The sequence below is a fragment of the Cupressus sempervirens genome, chromosome 10 (assembly GCF_028749045.1).
Source record: "Cupressus sempervirens isolate cs-2001-9-10 chromosome 10, ASM2874904v1, whole genome shotgun sequence".
In the NCBI taxonomy this organism is placed as follows: Eukaryota; Viridiplantae; Streptophyta; class Pinopsida; order Cupressales; family Cupressaceae; genus Cupressus; species Cupressus sempervirens.
The window spans coordinates 930,575,103-930,599,950 of record NC_143127.1 but is presented as its reverse complement, the minus strand read 5'-3'; positions in this window follow the sequence as shown (position 1 = coordinate 930,599,950).

The following is a 24,848-nucleotide window of genomic DNA, read 5'->3' as shown; positions in this document are numbered from 1 at the left end:
ATACCTAACTAAGACATAAGTCGGCCTAGTTCATTACAAACTAAATTAAATCCCTTACATTAAATATATGTTGAACCACAAGTTAGTTAAAACAAAAATTAAATACCCATACATAAATTAAATGATAAAATTTGGCTCATAGAAAACTTAGAACTAACATGGAACATGACCAAGATGAGCATCAAAAAGATGAAACTGAGCATTAGTAAATTCTGAAGCATTATCGAGCTCCTAGAGCATGCCGAGCACTAGAGAGCACATCGAGCTCTATAGAGTATGTCGAATGCCAAAGAGTATGTCAAGATCCCTTCAATGAATGAGCTAACCTACAAAACACTACTAATGAGCTCCTAGTGCAAATTGAGCTCCCAATATATGTTGAGTGCTCCAAGCTTCATCAAACACTTTCATTAACCAAATCACTCAGTTAACACCACAACCAAACCAACTCAATATCAACTGAATCACACTTCTTTCTTTGACAGAGTTCCCAAAGTCCAAAGCCAACCCATATCATCCTACAAGATTGCAAGCCAACTAGGGATGCTCTTGCATCAAACATCCTAGGTTCAAAAGGATGTTCTTAATAGATGGAAGAACATTTTCTGGGATTCAACACATAAATCCCAAACTAGTTCTTTACAAATGTATCCTCCAAGTTTTCAACTTGTTCATTCTTTCCCTTGTTCTTCTTTTGCTTCTTCACATCCATCTTAGGTGTGTTAGAGGTCTTCTTTCTATTTTGATCTCCAATATTCTAAAAATCTACCAATTCAACTCAACTGCCAATACTCAGGTTCCACCTATTGAGCTCTTCATTTTGCAAATGAAACAAGGAAAATTTCCTACCACCTTTCTCAATAGTAAGCACACTCTTGACACAATCATCCACAATCCCACAATCATACTCCCAAGGTCAACCAAACACATCACAATTGTTCATGTCCACAATATCATAGAACACTTGATCTTATACTACCCAGTCTAGAAATCAATAAGGTTTTACTTCCTCACTTCCAAAGCATGCTCACCTTGCAACTAGCCAATTCTATTAGGATAAGGGTGTCTCACTCTCTTCAAACTAAGTTTTTGAACCATCTCCTTAGTAAAAAGGTTATTAATACTACCACCATCAACAATCACTTTATAGACTTTACACTAGACTTAAAACAAGTCTTGAAAAAAGTAGTCCTTTGACAAGAACCCAGTGTCCTCTAACAAACTAGTTCTCGCCGAGCCAACTATCTCTCTCCTTGCTTAGGTTGACTATCTTGGAAAACAACCTCATTCACAACAATAGTTGTTCTACCATGTAGCTTTTTAAAAGATCTATGCCCTTCTTGACCACATCTGAAATAATTACCTATGAACAAACCTCCACTTGTCCTCCTCTTCTAATTAATAGGTTTTGGTTCACCTATAATGCTTAGTTTAGCTTGTGCTGATTTATCTTGCTTCTCCTTCGCTCTAGCATTACCTTGACTTTTCCTTATCTTCTGCCTTTAGAGCATACCAATAAGCATCCTCAACTAAAGAAATACTGAGCATACTAACATCATCATGAATATTGAATCTCAAACCATTAATGTACAGAGCTAACTTTTCCTTTGACAATTCTCTATGCCTAAACCAAATAGTCAACTTGCAGAACTCTTTAGTATAATCTTTCACAATCATATCTTTTTGCTTTAGATTTTGGAACCTCTTAAACATCTCAATTTCATAATCAATAGGAATGAACTTAGCCTTCAGCTTAATTACCATAAATTTCCATCTAGTGATCTTCATTTTTCATGACCCCTTCTAAAAGGGAATCCTATAAGTATAATTGAATAAACTTATATGATAACAGTTCATTATATGATTAAAATATATACTAGCATTAATTATTGCACAAAAGAAACATTATTGATAACTATATAGATAAATACTTATAGTCCATTTATAAATTTATAATAATCATAATTATAAGTATTATTAATAATATATATCTTGTATATAGACCCATCATTATAATGTCTAAACTAATTGTATTAATATTGTGGATAGTTCAATATTAATCCAATATATAGATATCTATTATTAGAATATAAAGATTTTGACCTAATTACATGAATACATAATAATTGTCTATTAGGATCACTAATTATTATAACTTACACTATAAATAAATAGATTACTAAATTGACACCATTAAAAAATGAAACAAATAATGTCACTAACAACACAAGTGAGAGATTGTGTCTTATTTGGTGCAGGAGCACATTAAATTTCAAGAAGACAAAGATATAAAAGCTAGAGAAGCCATTTGTAATAAGTTGTCAAAGGAGGTCTTAATATGATAAATAATGTAAAAATGTTTATTTAATTGGTGAATGGATCTATTGACATCCATATAAATTCATTTGAGTCATTTGTATTGTATTTGGGTCAAGTTGTAAAGGCTATGAAGCCATTTTTTGTCAAAAATGTAAAAGTTGCGTAAAAAAGTTGTAAAATGCAACTTTGAGAAAGTTGTTAATAATAGAAAAATGATGTAAAAAGGTATATGGTTGGTCTTGGGGGTAGTTAGGAAGGTTTATAACTGTCAAATGGATATAAAAATCATTTTATGGTCTAAACAAATCAAAAATTGGAAGAAGAGGAAATACTTTGATATATTTTTGGTGCATTTTATTGTTGTGGTTTTGATTGGTTTTTTTAGTTTTAGAGTAGTTTCCAGGCCTTGTACGGAAATTTACAGCCTAAAAACCATGTAATATAGTAATGGATATATAGTATGATGAATCCTTCTTCTCATGCTTTTGGTTTGGTTCAATTTTATGAAGAAATGAATAAGTTATGGGTATTTTGGTGAAAGTGGATGTTTGCAGATTTGAGATTCACTGAATACAGTCATGTTACAGCGTGTGATGCAGACATTTTTTTGAGACTCAAGATCTCTAATGATATTCATTGGAAATATATGTTAACTACCTTTCATTTCCAACTGGTTTGAATCATTTTTATATAAATTTGGGAAACTTATGAAGATTTGAGTGGAAACTGATTTTTAAAGATATCCATTCAAGATGAAGGCAGGGATTTGTGCTTGAAAAATTATATATGAATGGAAAAAATAAATGGCTTACAGATTTGGAAACTAGACTCACAAATGGATGATGTGGAATTGGTTTGGGGTTATTTGAATTTATCTTGTGAATGTTATGTGATGACCTAGGAAGGGTTACCAGTTTTGTTTCTGGTTTATGACAGAGAAAATGGGTCTTGGTTCAGAGTATGTAATTTATAATCTACTTATTGGATTGGTCTCAGATTTGGATATGTTTTAGAACTGCTAATTTGGAACAACTAATCCAAAGGGTTTTTCAAGAAGATATTTAGAACTGGAGTTATTAACAATGGAATCAGACATAGCAATCTGATTGTGTGAGTGAAGATTTTGTCTTTATTGGTGTATAATGTCAGGGTTCTTTGTTGTAATCTTTGAGATGTTCTTGGTTCCTTGAGGGTGTACCAGACTATTGTGAATCCCTTGAGTTGAACTAAGATTCCTTGAAGATAAATATGGAGGGCTCTGCATCAGATTGGTATCAGAGCTTGAAGATCTTGAGTGTGTGGGTAGAGCGCCGAGGGAGGCAATCCACACCAGGACCTTGAAGAATTTGTATTTGTTTTGTTGATGAGTTTTGGTTGTAGGTGCTTATCCATCTTGCTGCACATTAAGGTTGGAATGTATGGGTAGACAAGAGAAGGTCTATCATAACCATTCTCCAATGGAGATAAAGCTGGGTAGAAGGTGCATGGCACAAAGAAGGTGAGGCATCTTCCAGGGTCTACTATTGGGTAAGATGAATGGTCAAGGGCCATGGATTGGTCTAGTTGATTTCCAAGAGACTAGGGAGAGAGAAAAAGAGGAGGACTCCTAGGTGAGGCATAGGGGAGAGTTATTTGTGGTGAGTTTGAAGCAGCAATGGTAAAGATGGATCTCTTACTGATAAAGCACCGTGGAAGTTGCAGCCATTAATGCTCCACTAAAAGGAGTATTTGAGAAGATGATTTTGAGGACAGTCCTGTGTCCTTAAGGGAAAAGATGATGGTGATAAAGGCATGAAGAGGCAAAGGAAAAGATGAGGATTTTGATCTAATATTTTTTCTTGCAGGTTATTGATTCCATGTTTCCAAGGGACTTGGAAACTTTTCAAGTTTGGGAGTATGGTGCAGGAGCACATTAAATTTCAAGAAGACAAAGATATAAAAGCTAGAGAAGCCATTTGTAATAAGTTGTCAAAGGAGGTCTTAATATGATAAATAATGTAAAAATGTTTATTTAATTGGTGAATGGATCTATTGACATCCATATAAAGTCATTTGAGTCATTTGTATTGTATTTGGGTCAAGTTGTAAAGGCTATGAAGCCATTTTTTGTCAAAAATGTAAAAGTTGCGTAAAAAAGTTGTAAAATGCAACTTTGAGAAAGTTGTTAATAATAGAAAAATGATGTAAAAAGGTATATGGTTGGTCTTGGGGGTAGTTAGGAAGGTTTATAACTATCAAATGGATATAAAAATCATTGTATGGTCAAACCAAATCAAAAATTGGAAGAAGAGGAAATACTTTGATACATTTTTGGTGCATTTTATTGTTGTGGTTTTGATTGGTTTTTTTTAGTTTTAGAGTAGTTTCCAGGCCTTGTACGGAAATGTACAGCCTGGAAACCATGTAATATAGTAATGGATATATAGTATGATGAATCCTTCTTCTCATGATTTTAGTTTGGTTCAATTTTATGAAGAAATGAATAAGTTATGGGTATTTTGGTGAAAGTGGATGTTTGCAGATTTGAGATTCGCTAAATATAGTCATGTTACAACGTGTGATGCAGAAATATTTTGGAGACTCAAGATCTGTAATGATATTAATTGGAAAGATATGTGAACTACCTTTCATTTCCAACTGGTTTGAATCATTTTTATATAGATTTGGGAAAGTTATGAAGATTTGAGTGGAAACTGATTTTTAAAGATATCCATTCAAGATGAAGGCAGGGATTTGTGCTTGAAAAATTATATATGAATGGAAAAACTAAATGGCTTACATATTTGGAAACTAGACTCATAAATGGATGATGTGGAATTGGTTTGGGGTTATTTGAATTTATCTTGTGAATGTTATGTGATGACCTAGGAATGGTTACCAGTTTTGTTTCTGGTTTATGACAAAGAAAATGGGTCTTGGTTCAGAGTATGTAATTTATAATCTGCTTATTGGATTGGTCTCAGATTTGGATATGTTTTATAATTGCTAATTTGGAACAACTCATCCAAAGGTTTTTTCAAGAAGATATTTAGAACTGGAGTTATTAACAATGGAATCAGACATAGCAATCTAATTGTGTGAGTGAAGATTTTGTCTTTATTGGTGTATAATGTCAGGGTTCTTTGTTGTAATCTTTGAGATGTTCTTGGTTCCTTGAGGGTGTACCAGACTATTTAGAATCCCTTGAGTTGAACTAAGATTCCTTGAAGATAAATACAGAGGGCTCTGCATCATTATTGAATTAATGAGCATGATATTTAAGAGGGATAATCATCAGGTTTACTAGGCAAGAAAGATGACAAAACTCATACACCAAAAACATAGAGCTAGAGAGGTATCGAAACACATTTAAAAGAAAAAGGGAGGATATACACTAAGGAATCTCATATATTTGGATCACAGTCCATATCTACATTAAATAAAAGGAAAATAAACAAAAGCTCATGTATTGATAAATGTGGAGTAACTAAAGTATCAGGATCGGCATCGAATATCCCATTCATAACAAAAGTAGTGGAAATACAAGTCAAGAAACTAGCATATTGGGGTTTCTGATCCTAGATGCCCCTTCTGTGGTCATCCTGAGTCCTTTCTATATATTTTTTGGTTTTGTAAACATGTGCAGAATTACTAGCACTTGATTCATGATTTTTTCAAGCCCTTTAGGCCAGAACCATTTTCATGGCACATGATTGTGCTGGGTGATTTTCCCAAAATTCCCAGAAAGTACTCCAAGATCTAGCATACATTCAGGATGGAAATTTTTTTTACTCTTTGGAAAGATAGAAATGATGTTTTCTTCACACACAACTTTTTGGATGTTAACATTGCAATGTACACTAAAGCTTGTATTTGTAACAATGTTATTATGTAGATATAGGTGCAAGCTAACAAAGTTGCCTTGGAAGTTGCTCTCCTGTAGGAGCTACTCAACCACTAAGGCAATGCCGCTTGCACCATGGCTCGAGTACCTCCCAATGCCTTGGCATACACCTCAATCCCTCAAGGTTGTCGATAGCAGTGCCACTTCTTAGGTTGCCACTCACAGGCTTCCCACCACCGCTCTCCCAGTGGTGGGGTTGGTAGCTAGAGGTGCCACTCTACCTCACCACCTTGTGGTGGCTTTGGCTAGTCCCTGGTTCCTCCTCCTCATGCTTGTTGAGATAATGCTAGAAAATGGCCCTACCTAGTGCTGGCAATCTTTCCTCTGCGGCCTGAGGTCAAAGATGCAGAGGCTACCACTAATCCCCCTGTTGTTGTTGCTCCTAATGACAGCTGGTCTATACCCATCCCACCCCTCAATCCCACCAATGGTTGGGGTTTTAATGGAAATGGTTATCATTCCCCCTCAGTTGCCACTGCTTTGGTAGCTTGAGGTTGCTATATATGTTTTTTTGTATGAATACTTGCTATTTTTTGACTGATGTTGTGTGTTTAGATCCGGCTTAGGCCACTTGAACTCTCTCAAGGGGTGATATTGCATCCCATGACCCCTTTATTATGAATTGTATCCTTAGTATATTTTTTAATAGAATAGGACTATTCATCAAAAAAAAGAAGCTAGCGTACTAAGCATGTCATCAGGTTTACATGGGGATAGATGTGACAAAAACCAAAGAGAAAACAAAAGTCATGGACTATGGAATATGTCAAAACTACATGCATTTAAAGACGTGCAACCCTATATAACATAGACACATCAAAACCAAAGTATCATTCCATTTGCATTACAGTACGAACATCAAACTTGGACTTCACATTGATATCATTAGGAGAGAGGAAATTGGAATATTCATTTATGTTATCCCTTAAACAAAAACTATGGAATGTCATTGGCTTTTGGAGTATTTGTTGACACAAGATTAATGAGAAAAAGAGAAAAGTAATAAGGAAGATTGTAGGTACAAGGGAATCAATAATAAATTTATAAATTGAATTACCAATATATTAAGGGGCCTATATATATATATATATATAAAATAATAATGATCTTGCATATAAGGTAAAATATATTTGAAATTAGAATTTATCCTAATAACACATCAACATGTACTCCTTTATGTATATATATAGTGTTCAATAAATTGGATTTGATTGAAAATAGACACAAATACTATACTTTCCCAAGTATAGGATGAATACCTAAAGCTTTTCACAATAACCTAATTTTGAATCTAAGAACAATTTGAGGGACATTCCAAATGGGACATTACATCATTTCACCTTCTTCTTCTCTATCTTTTTGCAGTTCTTCCCACCAAAGAGAAGCATGTCCTTTTAACTTACTTTTTTCCAACCTCACTCTAAATAGATCCTCAATATCCTCAAGCTCAAAGTAGTCTTCTAATTCAATAATCAAATCAATCAGATCTTCAGAAGTCAAATTACCTAAGAAATTAGAAACCTCCATCTTATGCTTCAATTTTAATTGAGATCTAGGTCTAGGAATGACCAACCCTAGTTCCAATAGGTCTCTCCACATAATCAGTTATTGTAATACCCCAAAATTGCTACATTTCCATGATTACCAATTCCAGTCTATTCAATCATTCTTAAGTCCTAATTCACTAGGCAATTTTGATTTTGATACTCGTTGCTTGACCTAAGTGTTAGATGTAGAAAATCCTAATCTACATTAATCACACTCTTTATTTAATTCTTAAAGTATTGACTCAAATTAGCTACATTAAACCTATTGATTAAATTAAATTAAATTATAGGTGTTCATACTTTAATTAAATTAAATTACTTCTTTAACTAATAATACAAAGGAATTCAATGTATTTAATTTAATAATGTCCTCATTTTAATTATTGAATTTAATTATTCAATTAATTAAAGTGTATGCATATATGAGGTCATATTTCACTTTATTAAATTAAATAATCTCTTCAGTTCTAAAATGGAAACTCTGAGTGAATTACAGCTCAAATTGGAATTTATTTAGTCAACCTATTCTAACACTAATGTTAAGCTTAGTTAGCTACTCATCACACTCAAATCTGAAATAGTTAACTTCACCTACATAAGGAAGTTTCCTTCTATATTGAATATCACCTTTAATCTCAACCATCCATCCAAATTGATCTTGATAGTTGATCAATTCTAAAAATTTATTTAAGAGACCTTCAATTCCTCATTATAGGGGTGGAATATTTTATGCATCAAATTTCTATTGAAATGCTTAGTCACTTTTCTCACATAAGCTTTCTTATTTAATATTTTAATATCATTTGGTTTAGTACAATGCATCCATATAGTTAAATGCTATTTCTTGTTCTTAGATTAATATTGCACTCTCATATAGTTGCATAAATCCTTCATACTAGGGGTCTAGTTGCCCTCTTCTAAGTCAAAGAGAAAAGACAAAATCCTTCTAGTTAGAAGGCTACAAGTTGCACTGTTGGATTAGTTGGATGAATAATCTCATATTCATTCCCACATGATCTCTCAGGTAAAGACCATGTTGAAGTGTATGTGAGATTTTGAGGCCCACATTTCACATATATATCTCTGGTGCCCATCATGGGGCCAAGAAATCAATTTTTCTGGCCTCAATTACTCTATTTTCTACATTTTCAATGATTCTATCACATTCAAAGTTTTCTATATTTTTGCACGAGAAATCTCATTTTCACATGAAGAACTAAAGATTTCACCTCTTCCTCTACACTTCCTCATGCAAAAAAGTGCATAAGTGCATAGTTTCTTGCATGGTGCATATCATTTTTCCATGTAGGCCCGTGCTGGATTTTGTGCAAAATTTTGCAACAACACATGCAAAATACAATTTTCTAGATTCTAGTTTATCATTATGTTTGACTAACAATTTTCTCTAAAGCATTTTCTTGCTGACTTTTTCCTTTGTACAAGATAATAGTGGTTTGCAGGATGCTTGAAGACATCTTTATCTAAACACTCCAAACATATACTAACCGTGTGATTCCAAGATGCCTATTGAAGATACACATGTCGAAGACCTATTTCAAACCCACTCAAAATGTCATGTCTTATTTTTTCCTTTCACTCATAGTATAATTAGGGCTTGTGAACTTTGTAGGGTGTAAGATAGGGGAATAAGGGAGTATACTCTTTACTACTTGGAAGTGATACCCAAGAGTAAATTAGAAACCCAAAAGCCTCTAAAAGATGGCACCTAAGGGAAGTAAGAAAGTTAGTGGTTCTCCTATAGGAGTCTTTTTCTATGAAGGGATGATGATTTCCTTTTAGGGAGTCAAAATCTCAAGAAAGGATGACGTGGGATTGATTAAGCTAACTTAGTGATTAGCATGTCTTGCATGTTTAAGAAAGGTAATAAGGTAAAGGAGTATGCTCTTTCCCCTTGAGAGAAATCATAAACTTGGACCCTTATATTTTAGCCACCAATCTAAGTCAACCCTTAGAGGACTTGTTAGAATAATCCAACCCGGGTGAGCATGCTCCTTTCACTGGATATTCCAACTCACTATACTAAAAAAATCTTTGTAGAGTGAAAGAATCCAAAGCCATATTAATTTTTCCCTCTTGATTCCTTATATCGCATATCAAGAGGAGGCTCTATCTGTTGCACTAGCCAATGCTAGCCCCAGTCTTGCTAGTCAAGTGTGTGCACTTTCAAATGCTAGTGTAGGTTGTCAAATTCAACTTCACTTGTGAAGCCACCAGGGATTAATACACATGGAAGCCAAGTAAAAAATTCTTAGTTAGTTTCTACCCGATTCACATTTAAAAGGGGGCATAATCTTTGTTCAAGGAGGGGGAAGAATCTCTCCTATAGAACTCACCGTAGGTATGTAACTAGGTGTTGGAAGGTGGTATACATGCTTGACCCCTACCACAAGGGTGTTCATTCAGCATATATCTTATTGAACCCTTGGAATACAAAAAAAACATAGGCACCCTCTAGTAGGGTGACATGACTATGTTAGGTGAACACATGCACATAAGTTGTGAGACAAAGGTTTTTCTCTCTCTACCATTTTTGGTTATAGGGATAAAGCATGTTTGTTATGAAGTCTTTAAACTTGTCCAAATATTTCAAACAAACTAAAGGTCAAGACTCCCCCATCCCTCCAAGTTGCTTTGTCCTTGGTTGGATTGTTTGTGACTATTGCTTGCTTCTTGGGTCTATCTGAAAACAAACTGTCTTTTTGAAAACACAATGTTGTCCAAAACTTCAAAACATTTTGTATCTATTAGAAACCTATCTGAAATCTATCAAAGCAACCAACAATTTTTCCAAAAGTATCTGAAACTTGCAAAATCTCTTCAAAAGTTTGTCCTATTCGTGAGTCTAGTCCCTATTTTTGCACCCAATTTGCAAAATTTTGCATGAGAACCTTTTTAGTCAGCACTTATTTGTGTGACACTACCCAACTTCTCATGCACTCTTGTGCAAATATCCATGCAAGATTGGTGTAGGAGCACCTCACTCAACCACTCAAGAAATGTAGACTATGAAGACTACAAAGACGTTCAATAGAAATTAGGAGAATGGAACACATCATCAAGGTCAACAAGTCAATTGCAGGATCCTAGAACCCATTATGGGTTTCAAATAGTGAAATATTATGTTAAACTTGTAATGTCTTCAATGGATTCATTTTTTGTTTGTAATATCCAAAAGTTTGAATGTAATGGACTAGTGTTGTCCACTTATCAAATAATGTTTCAAGAAGTATAGAAGGGGCATGTGATAGGTCTAGGTATTAGACTATGGGTTAAATATTAAAATAAAGCCATTTTATGTTTTAATTCAAATTTTAAATCATAATTTCTATTTTAGGAAGTTAGAGGGAATCTTTAACGTATTATTGTTTTAATTCTGAACTATTCAACTCAATGATGAAAGTTGGTTTAATTAGTTTCTTAAGTGGTTATAGGGAGTCTCTTATATTTACATTGAAGGAGTCTCTATTCAGAGAAGAGAAAATTGGGGTGTACAAACTATTAAGAAAACAACAATAAGAAAACTTTACTCTTTGCAATTTGAATTCCATTGCTTTGGATCTCTAGTTGATTGGTTTGTATTCAAAAGATTTTGACAAGGTTTTCTTCATGAACTACTATGTTTTATTGATAAGTTTCATATCATTGTAGGCACACTATCATACCAATCTTAACTTAAAAAAGTCACTCTTTATTTTAACTCGCTATTGCAGTAACACCTTAGGGAGGATGAGTGTCATTCCATGAACATAGAGGCCTAACATTCATGGAATTACATTATTAACATGTATCATTAATTTCTAATCATCCATATGTAGACATAGAAGAGATAAAGGTAAACATAGTTAGAATAGTGAAAGAGTTATTGGGAGTCAGGTACTAAGGTGTAACATTGGATGCTTTGCCAAATATGAAGTGGATTCTATCTGGGAAAACATATCAACATGTTGAATGGAAGGTGATTCGATCATTGATTAGGTGTAGGATTGTGGGGAAACTAGATTCTAAGGAATCCTAGATAGAAAAGGCTTGAGGTCCCAAATTGGGATTTTGATGTTGCAAAGCCCTTGAGGCTAATTGTTTTATGGTTTAATCATTTTTGTTAATTATATGACTTTGATATAAGTCTATAGTGATAAGGACAAAAAGGAAAGGAGTATTGTTTTATAAATTGGTGGGTTCTTCATGCTATTTGTAGGTCACTATGTGAGAACAAGTAGTATTGGTTCAAATTAATCATATAAAAGCTTTTGGTAGGTTAAAAAGAAACTCCAAAAAGGGTATCAGCAAACATCCTTAGATTGAATAATGTTTTGAGAAAAAGTAGGGTTATTCACATTCTAAGTATGCAACATGACCAATAGGTAGAGTGTTGGGTTTTTAGATTCAGCTTAAGGAGATTTTGTGAAGTAAAGGTATTGAATTGTAATTGAACCTAAGTGTTTTAAATTTTATAAAACCAAAACCTTCATTTAGGAGCCTTGAAGTTAGTCTTAACAAACTAGATCCTTGAAGTATTGACATGGTTGATAGGGTAGATTGCCTAAACCTCTTAAGTTTATAAATCTTATTGTGTTTTGAATAGTTTTCACCCTACGTACTATATCAAAGATCTTGCAAAGTCTATCCTTTTGTTAGAATTTTTTTTATCCATATAGCACATCCTCATTCAGTTTTGTACAAGTGCTTGCATGAGAAAACTTTCCAAAATTTGTTGTTTTGAATCTTCACCTGGCTCTTTGTTCCCTTTCATGCAGTTCCTTTGGAATCCTCATAGGGAATATTTTCTTAAAAATATTAACCTATTTTGTTAGAGCTATCTATGTTTTAAAACTTGTCTATTATCTACAATAGTTTACCACTTTTGTATCTACAAATAGTTTCAGACAATGGCTTCTTTCTTAGCTAACAGCTTATGACCAAGACACAAACTAGTCTCATCTCTTGTCTATCTTGTCTTTTTTATCTTGTTCTTGTCATACTTTGTGCCATGATAGTCATAATCTTTGGCTATCCTAGCCATTATTTAGACAACTCATACCTTAGTATACAACACTCTTATCTTGTTTTTTGAGACTACATTCTAATGTGGTCCTTCTCTAAGCTTTCTCTTTTTTCCTTATCTATGACTATGGAAATAAGAAGCTAAAACATGTTTTATCCCCTTATATTTTGATGAGGTAGAGCTAGAGATCATAATTATGATAGAGGTTTCTTTTTAGTTTATACACAATCGGTGTCTAGTTCACCTAGTGAGGAGTCTTCACGGTCTCCTTCACCTGTTAGATCAGCTCGTGTTCAAAGAACATTCTCTATAAACTTACAAAAAAATAGGAACCCCTTGTATCAAGAGGATCCTAAAACTAGCAAATGTCATACATCTCCAAAAAACAACTAAACTCTTATTCAAAAAACCTTTCCATCCAAAACACGCTGAAACTAATCACATTGCTACAATGGTTGATCAAGAAACTGAACATGGAGAACATAGTAGAGACCAAGATCAACATAGGAATGAATGACATACGAAATTACTAATGAGAATGAAGAAGATGTAGAAATACTCCCTAAACATATCAAAAAATGTTGTAAAGACAAAAAATTCCAAAAGGTTGTGGAAATGTTGCTTAATAAAGAGGAAGAGAAATACTTTCTCAAACTTTTCCAAGAGGGAGCCAAAAAACCTTTCCAACCAAAACATGCTGAAACTTATCACATTGCTACAATGGTTGATCAAGAAACTGAACATGGAGAACATAGTAGAGACCAAGATCAACATAGGAATGAATGACATAAGGAATTACTAATGAGAATGAAGAAGATGTAGAAATACTCCCTAAACATATCAAAAAATGTTGTAAAGACAAAAAATTCCAAAAGGTCATGGAAATGTTGCTTAATGAAGAGGAAGAGAAATACTTTCTCAAACTTTTCCAAGAGGGAGCCAAGATAACTCATCACTTTGATGTTGAAACTATGATTACACCTAAAGAGGAAACTGAAACCTCCAAATTGCAAAAGAAACTAAAGATCATGAAAGAATAGTTAGCCCAAATGATCCATGATAAAGACAAACCTACAAAAACATATACCTTAGATGCTCTTTGTGGACATTTCCTTTTCACAAGAGTATAGAAATGTCTCCTTTTCTAAGAGGAGTTAAGTTACCTAAGTATGATAAATACTTTGGAACTACCAATCCCAAAGATCATTTAAAAGAATTTAGTGCCTTATCTATGGAATTTATGCATAATTAGACATATCTCATGCATCTATTCCCAAGAAGTCTAGATGGTTAGGCTATGGAGTGGTTTTCACACTTGTCTACTAGTATCAAAATATTTTATGAGATTGCTAACTTGTTTGTCCACCAGTACTCTCACAACATACAACACCTGGTTAACATTCAAGACTTTTGCAACCTTAAATAGAACATTAGGGAACCTTTCCTCACATTCCTTTAGAGATGGAGACAAATTTACAGAAAATACACAAAATCTTGAAAATGGAGAAACTTGATATTTTATGGATAGTCTCCTACTTGATTTTGGGTATAGAATTCAACTTCAAGGTCTACATGCCTTCGAAGACATGCTCACACAAGCTATCTGGATAGAGGAATTAGCGGTTAAAAAGGGTGAACTAACCCTTCAAAAAGACACTAAACAAGGGTCAACCTCTATTAAGGATAAGTCTAAGTATGTAAAAAAAGATGGAGAGGTTGTTCATGACAAATTTGTTGACAACATTACTCCTAAACCAACTAAGATAGCTTTCAATATTATAGATAGGCTAAAAGCATCAAAGAATGTTGAGAAACATCCTTCTAACAAAAAGACATTTGGAGACAAAGTGAGGAACTTGTCTTGGGTAAATGCCCTAAAAGAGAATTTACACCTCTTGGTGAACCTTTGGATGTGGTCGACAAGACCTTGCTACAAAACAAGCTCATTTCTCCATTAGACAACTCTCAACCTTATGATCCACAACCACGACTGCCATGGTGGAAAAAAATCACATTTTGTGAATATCACCAAAACAAAGGTCACAAAACTAGCAACTACATTAACTTGTGTCACAAAATCTAAGACCTAATACATGATGGTGACATTTTTGTGGATGCACATAACAAGAACTCGGATCACAAGGCTTTCAAAGAGCCATTACTATCTTATGAGAAAGGAAATAACTCGAAATAAAAATATTATAATAAGATCAACTATACATACTCTAACAATGGTGATGAGGTAGTCTATATGGTTGAACTTGTGTGTATTGAGTACTATGACATTATCACCATCAAGGGTAAACAAGGGAAAATAAGACAAAACTAAACCTAAGACACCGTTTCTCTTAAGGGGTCCTACTTCCAACACATCTAACAATGTGTCATCACAAAATTGTGCCCATGCTATTATGCATTCTCATGCCAAGTTAATACTCAAAGGCCTTGCACCTTCTGCTCCTAAGTTAGAACTGCACAAAGACAAACATCTTGCTGGTCTTTTTGGTAATAGAACAACTCACAAAAACTTCTACAACTAATAGCTATAGTATCCTTGATTAGTTACAATGAATAAATGCTCAAATCACAATCTTTCAACTACTCAAAATCTTGCCTACTCATAGGAAAATTCTTGAAAAAGCCCTCACTAAGGTAAATGTTCCTCAAGATCTTCATCTTGAGAGGTTCCAATCTATGGTAGGTCATCTGACCTCACCTTACTATATGTCCTTCTTTGAGGAGGATGACAATTCACTGAGTCATCTACATAATCAACCTCTACACATAGAAGTTATGATACATCATAAATATGTCCATCATGTAATTATAGATAATGGAGCCAATTTAAATATTGTCTTTGTTGCTTTGCTCATACAATTGGACTATTCTAAAGAGTCCATTGACCCTTGTCATAAGATAACTATAAAAATGTATGATGAAGTCAAGCATAAATCCTTTGGTCTTGTTGTGTTACCTCTTTGGGTTGGTCCTATTGAAAGGGAAATAACTTGTCAAGTCCTAGACATTCCCTTGGCTTATAATATTCTTCTAGGAAGACGATGGATACATGAGATGTGATCTATGCCTTCCACATATCTTCAATGTGTAAAGTTCTCATTTCACTGCATTGAATTCACCATACCTACAAGTACTAGCTATACACATGTGACATGATGAAGTCTTCTAAAAACTTCATGCTTACTAATAGGGAGTCTCTAGACTATAATGATAATAAGCTAAAGCAAATTGAGTATTCACTCAATCTGAAAGAAACTAGAATGGGTGAATATTACATAGAACTAATTCTCTCTCTGACATCTCTTTCTGAATCTCCCATTCATTATGAGAGACCATCTAAAGAAAAGAGACCTTTTGTGTTGACACCTCAAACCAAGTATAATTGTACATTTGTCAAAGCTACTATCCCTCCCAAGGAGAAAAATGAAAATAGAACTATTGGTGCATGGATCTACAAATACAAAACTCCAGTTGACCTCATAGAATAGTCTTGTGAAATTACTCCTGAAAAGTATGGTCTAGGTCTTAAACTCATGAAACACTTTGGCTACAAGGGAATTGGTCCTATTGGATGCAACAAAAATGGCCTAATTGATCCTATGAAAGAGATAGTTAGGAGGAATTGACATACATCTAGTCAAGGCTTCAAGAAGATTCCCTTCCATCTAGGGATTAATAAATTCATACCAAAACCTAAAAATTCATCTAAAAATGAGTCACAAGTTGAGTTTGATAACCATAAAGTCAATGCTAATGATAAGGATCCTTATCCTTATCCCATTCCTAATGATCTTGCTATATTCTCTGCTAAACTTGATGATGTTGTACCTTGTGTCAGCACCATGGATGGTGATAGTATCTCTTCTAATGATACCATTGATTCATATGCTTTAAACATTGAGTATCTTTTCAAAAATCCTAAGGATAAAGGAAATTTTTTCCCTATCATTGTTGAGGAATTTTATAGTCTATCACCATGTATCATAGATTCTTAGGAATACAAATTTGACTCTCTCTTAGAAGCAACTACAAACAAAGACATAGATCAAGTTCATGTGTATGAAAATCTCCTCAAAGTAGGAAAAGCATCTAGGGTTAGGTCAAATGACTCTTATCCAACTAGCATCATCAACTCTTCAATTAAATACATTAGAACTCAAAGGCATTTGAACACACTTGTGGATGAAGCTACTCTAGGTCTCGAATTGCTTGTCCAAGCATTTGATAATTATAATATGAATGCAATTAAACCCACCACTTCTCTTTGACTCACCTATCCCAAGCTCTTGCCTATTACTTAAATGTTGTCGAACCTATAATGTCTTCCACCAACAAACAAAGAGTCAACATGACTTTAGCTATCATCAAATATTTCAGTCATACAATCAAAAAGAAAATAAATAAAAGGTCTGATCATTGTGGTAGTGTTGGAACCTAAAAAAGAAAAAATAAAAGACATATCCAAGGGTGAAAACCTCTCTAAGGTTCCTATAGATGAGATATTTGATGCACTTCCTAGTCATTTCCAGGAAAGATCATTAGTGTTCATAGGGCGAACACAACTAATCAACTTCAAAATAAAAGAATATCCTAACATAATACATCTTGCACAGTTGCTATCTCTAGAAGAAAAAGATGAATTCATTGTCTTCTTCCAAGAGAAAAAGATAAAATTTGAATGAACATATTCAAATATTTCAAGACTACATCTTGATCTCATAATGCATCACTTGTCTATTGCAGCAGAGTTAAACTAGTTAAACAAAAACTTAGAAAAGTGCATCCTCATATTGCATTGCTTGTCAACGCTGAATTGGAAAAGATTCTAAAAGCTGGCTTCATTTGAGCTATTGGATATGTGAAATGAATATCAAACATCATTTTGGTCTCCAAGCACAAAAAATCTATCAAAGTGTGTACAGATTTCCAAGATCTAAACTTAACATGTCCAAAGGATGATTTCCCACTCCCTAACATTCATATGATAGTGGATATGATGGTAGAATATGAAATGTACTCGTTCATGGAAAGATTTTTGAAATATAATTAAATAAAAATTGGTGCAGGAGCACATCTGCGACAAGAAGACAACCTACAATATGACTAAAATGCAAGGCATAAAGCAAATATCAAAAAGTTTTGAGTTTAAAATCTGAAATTTGAAATGTTTGTGTGTGTGAGTTTAGAGTTTTATGTTTTAAAATAAATGTCCTTTTTTTGTGTGGTGGAAATGTTTAGGTGGCATTCTTATAAGCCTACCCAACATTATCCACTTTGGACTTAGTATGAGTTTATTTTAGATTATTTTGGGTGTGTTAAAGGTTTCTAATTTTTGAAAAATTTTATGGGAAAAATCAAAAGGAAGAAAATGATGAATATTCCTAAAGCACCATGTGTAGGCATTCAAAATGTAACTGCCATAAGAAAGCTATGATGGATTTTTGGGAGTTACATTAGAAGGTGAATATTCCTAAAGCACCATGTGTAGGCATTCAAAATGTAACCGCCACAAGAAAGCTATGATGGATTTTTGGGAGTTACATTAGAAGGTTTTTCAAAAAGAGAAAGAGTGCATATTGAAAAAGAGAGATTTTTTGGAGAGAGATTTTTTTTGGGAGAAAGTGAATAGAATGAAGTTCTTGAGTTTTCCTGTAATTTTCTTAAGTTTCTAGTGTTGTATAGATGTGATTGTGTAGTATTCTACATACATTTTTCTATTTGTATTTAGACCAACAATTTGGAAGAAATCTGAAAGTCAGATCTTAATAGTTTAATATTTTCTTATTGTCGATTTCCTATCAGTCGGATCTCTCTGTTGTTTTGAGAGTGATCTTTGCATGGGGGTTTTCTAAAGATCCTCCAATGGTCTTTGTCAGCCATTGGAGGATCCTCTGTAATTTCATACATTTCTTTATTTCTTTATTGTTGTCTCATATCAAGTTATAGCAAAACCCAATTGTAATGAAAGGCTATTTCTTTATTTCTTTATTGTTGTCTCATACATTGAATGAAAGGCTATCAAAGGACAAGTAATTGCTGATCAGTTAGTAGAAGCACCAATCCAAATTCTTCTTCCAATCAACATTGATTTCCTTGATGAATCAATTCTAACAATTACACACCAAACTTGGGTGATGTTCTTTGATAGTTTCTTCATGCAATAGGGATGCAATGGTGGACTTTTATTCATCACACCACAAAGGTATTCACTGCCTAAGGTGTACAAGATCTTGTTTCCTTGTACAAACAATATTGTATAGTATGAAGCTTTGATTAATGGCATGAATATTGCAATTGGATGGAAAGTAGATCAATTGAACATCTTTAGCGATTCACAACTCATAATCAACCAGTTCGATGATGTATATCAAACAAAGGATGAGAAATTGATCCCTTATAAATGCATGATGGATGATTTGAAGAAATATTTTTCTCACATCACTTTTCAATAAATTCCTTGAGCAGACAACAAAATAGTTGATGCCATGTCTACTCTTGCTTCCTTGTTACAGATGCTAGAAAATGATCTTCGACATGAGATACAACTAGAAATATTACTCGGCCTTGCCTATGACTCTCCCAAATATAGGATGATCTATTTTATGTAGGACATGACTCATATTTCTACCAAAATTATACTCTTACTTGCACAACCAAACCATTTTGGACAATCTAATCGAGAATAAAAATTGTAACCTTATCCGTAATGCTTCATGGTATGTTATTATTGCTAACAACTTGTTTATGAGAGATCTTGATGGTACACTCCTTAGGTGTCTAGAAATTGATGAGTCCAATCACACTTTAGTTGATGTTTACGGATCTTACTCCAATAGCTTGACACTAGCTCGTAAACTGATTAGAGCTAGTTAGTATTGACTAAATATGGAGCAAGACGCAATCAAATATACTAAGTCCTGCAAATAATGCTAGCTCCATGGGGATCTAATTCATGCTCCAACTAGGGATCTAATTCCATTTATTACACTATGGCCATTCCAACAACGGGCCTTTGATCTCGTGGGTCAAATTCACTTGTCCTCTTCAAATGGACATAAGTTCATCATTATTATAGACTACTTCACTAAGTGGGTAGAGGTAGTCCCTCTGTCCATAGAAAATGAAAAAATTGTAGCTTTATTCATCATGAATTACATCATATGTAGGTATGGTGTACCTTCATCCATTATTATTAACGACGGAGGAAAGTTTAAAAAGAAGGATCTTAAGGGGTTGTGCAAAATGTTCAGAATCACATAGCACTAGTCTTCTATTTATTACCCCCAGGGTAATGGTCAAGAAAAAGTATCTAACAAGAAAATCCTTAAGATCTTGCATTGCACAATTAGCAAATCTAGAAGGGACTAGCACCTTCAGACTAATCAACCTTTATTAGTTTACAGAAAAAGTATCATAACTCCAATAGGTACAATGCCCTTTGCTTTAGTATATGGAGTAGATGTTGTGCTTCCAATTGAGGTTGAGATTCTCACTTTGAGAATCTCTGTGAAAGGCCTCATTATTGATGAATACTATATAATATCTTAGCTTCAATAGCTAGAATTTTTATATGAACATTGACAAGTGGTGTGTGATCATCTTTGAGCTTATCAGCAGTGTATGTCTAGAAGCTATAATAAGTAAGTTAAGCCATGTGACTTCCAATTGGTTGATCTCATTCTAAGAGACAACCATAAGAATCAACAAAAATGAGTGCAAAAAGGGAAGTTTGAGCCTAACTTGCTTGGTATGTACATAAGCACTATAGTGTTTGGATCTGGTGGTTACCAAATTTCTTCAGTCGAGGGAGAGATGCTCAAAGAGCCCATCAACACTCCCCACCTGAAGTAGTTCTATAGCTGATCGAATCTTAGAGGTTCTCTATATATACTTAAATGTATTAAAAAAAAAAAAAAAATTGCAAAAAGTCCTAAAAAAAATCATTATCTTGGTAAAAACATAGCAATAGGTGCCTTGGTAATACCAAAAATAATTTTAATTTAACAAAAAAAAAAAAAAAAAAAAAAAAAAAAAAAAAACGAAAAAAAAGAAGAAGAAAAAATACCAAAAAAAATTTGTCATTGATGAAAATTTGGCAAACAAGAATCATGGTAGAAAAAAAATAATGTCTACCAAGAAGGTGAAAACCTCTTAAATAGGTGCCTTTTGTTCAAAATGCTATATCTCATAGTGCATCTTCTGGCTCATGTATAGTTGTTTTCCTACTTTAGTTTGTAACTTTCACTCATGTATCCATGCATTGAATCTAGTCACAACTTAGCAGCAACCCTTATAGTGTCATAGGAGTTTCTTACAATAGTCACTAGTTGTTCTAACTACATATATCGACTGTTGCTAATGTCACTTTGAAATTCATCTCATGGAAAATCTCATTTACGACAACCACCAATTAATATAATAGTGTTTTCTTGCTATCAATCATGTCACTTTAGAGATTCTCTCTGTAGATGCTCAAAAATGGTTCACATCTATGGTTTCATCACTTCTTCATACCAATCTATCCCATTTTCTCATTCTACTAAGTCTGATCTTTTGGCCAAGTTGATCATACTTTATCATTTGTATGTTCTTTCACATCAATTTCATGTCATTTTGAAATCATATCAAATCAACTCAAAACCATTTCAAATCAACTTGGAATCACCACAAATCAAATTAGAATCACTTAGAATCAACCATAATCATCATGAAACATGTCAAACATCCCAAATCAGTCATCATTTGTCCATTCCTAGGTATTGTTGTGGCTTTCAGTGCCTTGGAAACCTATCAATCTAGCCTTAGTATTGTCATGGCTCTCAATACTAGGTCAAACTATCATTCATGTCCTCTAATCTTTGGTATTGTCGAGGCTCTCAGTGTTGGATCATGACATCATCAAACCACTCTAATAATATTGACTATGTCTGTCAATATTATTATGATCAACCTTATCAATCAATCTTGATCTTGTATCATTTACAATATTGGTTAAATGTTGCGTATCTCTAATTAATGTCATATGTCCTTGGCATGTTATAAATTTTTATCAATCAATCAATTGAACCATGGTATTGGTCTATCTATCATCATCATATTCAATCTGTATCATCATCACATTTCATCAAAGGATACTGCTGCATTTATTTAATCAATTTTGGCCAATCGTTTACTAATTTTCTCTATAGGATTAAATAACCCATGATTTAATCCTATCATCCTGACTAATTATTATTCCTAGTTTTCATCCTTAATTAATGAATTTTATTAATTAATTGACTCATCATTCACAAAGCACGAAAATTCTTAATTTCCTAGGTCACATTTTCCTCCATTAATTTCATCTTTTTACTAATTCTTGTTTTATTGGATAAAGGATTTTTTATTCAAACATTCTACATAATATTGACATCATCATGACACTTGGGTATGACATCTCATAGATTCTCCTTTGAAACTTGCATAAGAGATGTCATAATCTAATATTCTTATTCTCTTACACACATCCATATTTGGCTTCTTTGTCATAGATTCTTGGCTTTAAGTCAGTAGAGGTGTCTTATGATGCATCATAGATTCTCTTACATGTTTAGCCAAGTTTGACTTCCATGCATCATATAATCCTACATTTGGCATCTTTTTTCATATGCATCATGGATTCTCAAAGGAATCTCTTGCCACATCACATATCTAAGGGTGACAAATCCAATGCTCTCATCCTTCACGCCCATTTTAAAATGAGCATTCTTCCTCTAATTTCTGGTCTGAATTTCTTTTATATTTTTCACTCCATCTCTCACATTCAAATCACAACTTCTAGTATTCTCATAGCACTATCACCATTATCATAGACTTTGCTTCAATTTTGTGTACACTATAGGCAACTTTGGAGCTATGTCATTTGGAGAAGAAAGAAGGACATGGGAGCTACAAATAAAAGAGGGAGTTTTAATGTTGTTTTCTTTCTTTATTATTTTGATTGAGTTTGTGATTTTCTTATAGTATGTTATCCATTTAACCCATTTTTTGGTCCCACATTTTGGTGAACCTGACATGAACATGCTTATCTAACTTGGGTTTTCTTGTTTTGTGCTTGTAGGTGCAAGGAAGGAGCTCACTTGGAAGGGTATAATGACTATCTACACTTACTTATCACACCTATATTAATTAGGGGGTCTAGTAATATGGTTTTATGCCTTCATTTTATGCATTTTTTTAGCTTGTTATCCTAGGGTGCACTCTGCTCTGTCAGGGCGCACTTGGGACCCTTAGGAGCAATTTTAAGGGCCTAGAAGCCACCAAAACCCCTTTTTATTGTTTCTAACTTCCCAAGTGCACCCAAAACTTACCAAATACATCATTGACATGGTCTACACTATTTGGGTGCACTTGGGAGTATAGACTTCAAAATTTTTAGTTTTTAGGTCTTATTCAAGCACCCTTCCCCCACAACTTGCCTCTGACTTCCCAACTACACCCTATTGGGCCACAACTACATCATTAGCATAGCCTTAATTTTTGGAGCACACTCAAGGGTGTTCTAAGCTATTTTTGCCTTCTAGGGTGTGGTTTTCTATGTTAGAGTGCACCTAGTTCACAAGAAAAGACATACATAACATAGAATCTGCATCTAAGGTTTCCATTTGCTTCTAGGACATATGTTAGATGATTTTGTGTTATCGATGGTCTATTTACAGCATGTGGCAATCATTGGATGAAGACATAATCATAAAAAACTACTAATGCTTGTTTGCAAGACATTGTCAAAGACCATTGTGTGTTTGTCAAAACCATGTGTGTGGATTTCCTATATTAAATAACACTTTGTTTGGAGCTTAAAATGAAAATTTTCTTTTCTACTTGGCATGTCTATGGAGTTTAATCCCTAGGGGTTACATTAGATTTATCCTCTCCCCTTGCCATTCATGGATCTTGGGTGTAAGAGAAATTCATGTAACTTTTATAGGAGGCCTACCTTGGACCAAGATACTTGATATTGGGTATGCAAGGGGATGACCTTAGAGAGCTAACGTGTGAAAAGCTAGGTCAACATTCCATCCGGTATATAAATTTTGATTATAGTGAAAGTTGTGTCGGTGGTATTGTTGCATGATAGCTCTCCTCCAATACCCTTGTGGTGCATCAAACCCTAGCTCTCGAGGCTAGGAGACCTTCTACAAAAGTTTATCATTCACTTGCCGAATGGATTACCCTTACTAAAAACCATGTTTGAGTGGTCAAAATCCTTTCTATCCACTAGCTCAATGGGTCACCCATGGTCATGAAGACATGCTACATTCTCACGGTCCTTAGTAGAGGCAATAGTCCCTTGGGAAATCATGCCCCTTGGGAAGCAGATCTTGGTAGCCCTGAGAAGTGAGTACACTATAAGTGAGAGCCTATGGCGCAAAGAGCCTAGGTTTTCTACTTTGGATAACCATGGCTAAACTTTGATTCAAGTAGGAATTTAGTGGATACAGTCTTAAAGCCTAGGTTGTGGTGTGTCTGTTCACTTTTAACAACAACTATTCTTGTCTTAATGTGTCTTGTGTGTGTGTGAAACATTAATCAAGACAATATCCAACATTAAAATTTACACCTTGAACCTTCTCCAAACATTACACATTGTAAAAACATTACAACTTTTTTCAAGTCTTTGCAAACTTTTCTCAAATACATTCAAACCTTAGAAAATATGACAACTTGTGATCCAAAATGTTCTTGGAAAAATGTAGATTTCATCCTTGCATAGACTCCACTTGCATTCACCCTAGTCTAGGCCTCATACTTGCATCATATAGGTTTCATTTTGCACCCTTTAGCACTTACTTAGTATCCCTCATTTTCACATTGCAATCATTAGCATTTACCAAGTCTACATCTACTTAACACACATTCCACATATCAACAACAAAGTCAACCATAGAAAAAACAACCTCAAGTGGTGCAAACATCCAACATCCCTAATATACAATCCAACATAAACCCAATTGACTTCCATGCAATGTATCAACAACAATTCCTATAGGAACAAGCCATGTTTGCTAAACAATAAGAG